Source organism: Aythya fuligula, chromosome 23 (genome assembly GCF_009819795.1).
Source record: "Aythya fuligula isolate bAytFul2 chromosome 23, bAytFul2.pri, whole genome shotgun sequence".
Classification (NCBI taxonomy): Eukaryota; Metazoa; Chordata; class Aves; order Anseriformes; family Anatidae; genus Aythya; species Aythya fuligula.
This window is the reverse complement of record NC_045581.1, coordinates 2,159,789-2,163,176: the sequence shown is the minus strand read 5'-3', so window position 1 is coordinate 2,163,176 and position 3,388 is coordinate 2,159,789.

The window sequence follows — 3,388 nt, the reverse complement described above, 5'->3', positions numbered from 1 at the left end:
AATTCCACCTCAGTGCCAGGGAGTAGCTGTCCTGTAAGCCACCAAGGCTGTAGGGAGTACTGCAGGTCCATGGATGTGCACTGGAAACCTTCAGCCTGGCTGAGTGGATGCTCCCAAATGCCATGGAGGTCCCACGGTGACGCGTTTTTAGAGAAAGTCAGGAGTTCTGGGCAGCATGAGTATGAAATACAAGAAGCTGAATGCCCCTGGAGACACTGCTGCTGAGACAAGCTAAACTTATAACTTAAATCATCTGAGACATAAAAGCTTTTATGTCCAGCTCTCCCTCCAGAGCCAGGGATCTCTGCAGCACAATGACACGCCAGGGCAGGGCAGGGGCAGTGCAGCTGGGCCCCGTTGCATATTCCCATGGTTTTCTTTGGACTTTTACCAAACTTAACAGTTTATTACTGAAGTCCCAGGTTTTGGAGTCACATGCTTTTTTTTTTTTTTTTCCTCCTCTGTGCTTCTCAGCCTTGCATTTTTGGAAAACAGTTTGCAAATGACAGCTAAGCACAGCTGGGGGAAGAAGAAAAGGGAAAGGACTCTTTTTTTTTTTTTTTTTTTCTGTTTGGTGATTATAACAATGAGGTGGGGAAGAAGATGGACACATACTCTTCAAAAGACCAATGACAGTAGCACAAATCCTGCGCCGTGGCCATCAGGAAGCCAAAGGCAGCCTTGAGGTCTCCCTGGGACCAGCTGAGAGCCAGAGCCTCACCCAGCCATGGACAACTTATGCTCCCTGCTATCCCACTGCTTCGACAGAAATGCTCACAGCCTCCAAGTCTCCCCATTGCCCCTTCACCATGGGGCAGCAGCACAGCCCTGCCTGATGGGAGGCTGGTGGGTCACGGACTCTTAGGAGGGCTGCAGACAGCCTTGGAAGCCTGCAACTAAGGTAGGATGGAGCCTGCTGCAATTACACTCCTACATATGCTGCTTTTCTGGCTCCCAGCAGGTCAACCACCTGCACGTGGGCCATAGCCTCTCTTAATTTTGAGTCAGAAGAGCACAGATTGAGCAGGGCCTCGTACAAGGGTCTTGCAGGTGTGCCTGCAGCCAGGGGTTCTCCATGCCGTGCTGGAGACCCTGGCAAAATCCAACACTTGGCTCCATTCACATCTCATCCCTGTTCACCTCCATAAACGTCACTGTGGCTCCTGTACAAACCATAGCACCTGCAAAGGGTGCTGTAAGATCCCTCTTGTCTGGACGACTTGTCTGGTCTCAGCAGGCTCTGCAGAGGTGGGCAGGCATCTCTACCCCTTATCTATAGGCGGGGAGGTGAGAATGCAGAAATACCCCAGTTTGTGGCCACGCTGCTGGCCAGAAGGGAGCTGGGAAGGTAACCAGTGCTTGCAGATTCCCAGGCTGCTCATTTTACAAGGAGAGAACTCTTTACAAGGAAAACATGAAATTTATAGACTCTGAAATTACAATGTTGGCAAAAGGTGCCATCGCTGTAAGCTATATTTCTGCAATCCACTCCAAACCTGCCTACCTCCGAATTTCAAAGATACATTTTTTTATACAGAGTAAATTTGAAATATGTTTGGTCCCATTACTTCCTGGTATGAGCTTTTGCAGATTCTGCCTCTTTTTCTTCCAGGATGGGAAATAAGTAACTTCTACAGAGTATAGCTCTGGGTGTCTTGCTACAAGAGACCTCCTGCGTCTTCTTGCCTTCATATGCGAACGCAAACCCATGGCAGCAGCTGGGAAACACTCCTTCAAGATAGCTTTTGCTTATTGACAGAAGTAAAGATTTTATCATGCATTATCACTGTGCTGAAGGGTTTGGGCTGAAGCCCCCAAGATGGGATCACCTGTTTGCTTAAAAGCAATATCTTTCATTCAGTCTCTCTTTAAGTATGAAGGGAAATATTTGCAAAGGTCTTTAACCACTGAAGGGGTTTGTCTGCATTTGCTTCAAGTGCAATTGCTGTAGGTTTTTGTTTGTTTTAATAAACAAAACAGAAGAGCAGCCACATCTCCTGGAAACGCCCTGTGATCTCAGTGCTGTTGGTGAATATTTACTAGCCTTGAGAAACTGAATGTGCCTGCAGTCTTGCCTGTTGTTTTAATTTCCATGCTTTGAAGTGAGAGGAGGGCTTGTCCAGGGGTCAGGGCCTTGCTCTCCAGTACAGCTCTGCACTGAACATTGCCAAGGACAGGAGACATTTCTGACGCCTCCCCTTGTCCCACCCTGGGGTTACGAGCTCTGAGCAGGACATCGCCTCACTGTCTGCCCCTGCCTTTGAGCCCTCACCCTGACCCAAACCTCTGTGATATTTATGCCTCCACAAAAACTTTGCCTTCCTGAGGTCACTACTGCAGCGGAAGGAGTGCAAAAGCCTAATATTAGTCCCCAAGCCTAAAAATTGTCTCTGTCCATGAGAGACAGCTCTGTCCCAGATGTGTCTCCATGGGCAGAGCTTGCACTGAGCACAACACCAAGTGACCGCCATCCCTCCAGGCCTCCGGAGATGTTCAGCGCTGAGGCAGCAGACACCTACAACACTCCTTTAAACACAGCAAGAAAGCTCCCTACTCAGGATGCAGTTTATATTAGGAAAAAGAGCCCTTAATGGAGTACAACATCCGCCTTCCTCATCAACATCACCTGGCAGAGCAAAGCAGCTCTGTGAGGGTAGAAACTTCAGCTCTGGAGGTGGGGAGAGACAGGTTGCTGGAACATTATCTCTGCCAGGAGCTTTTTTTTCCCCTCCAGACACACTGGGGCAATGTTAAGAAGACATACGGTTTTCTTGTTGCTTTAATTCCAAGCAGCATTATGAATATAGACTCCAGTGTTTCAGAGCTCCTGCTTCCTAGCCTCCAGGAAACTGTCAGGTGAAAAGAGGAAGGAATGGGAGATATAAGGTGAACAGTGACTGCATGTTTTCGTGTACCTCAGAGCAGGTTTTGGCTAAATCCTGCCACTTTGGGGTCCCTGTTGAACCAAGCCACTTGTGACAAATAACTGGTAATATTCTGATACCGTTTCTGGTTGTCTCCATTCTGGTGGGTGATCTTTGGGCTAAAAATGAGGCTGTTTTAGTGCATTTCAGAATAGATGCAATAAGTTCGTCTAACTACTGGACAAAAAAAAAGAAAATTCCAGCTGCCAGCATTCACTGGAGGACCCACTGTAGAGCATGAAAATGAAATCTTTTCATGCTCAGGGAAAGCACAAAGTCTTAGATGAGGACTGAAGGCACCACAAGCTTCAAGCCCTGCATCTATCAGAACCCCCGGGGTACCTAGCACTATGTCAAACCACAATAATGTCTGGGGCATCTCTGGGGGGATACAGTTAAAAATAATATTTGGCTTTAAAAATTGGCCTGTTTAAACATCTTTCATTTACAAATCAGTTGCAAAA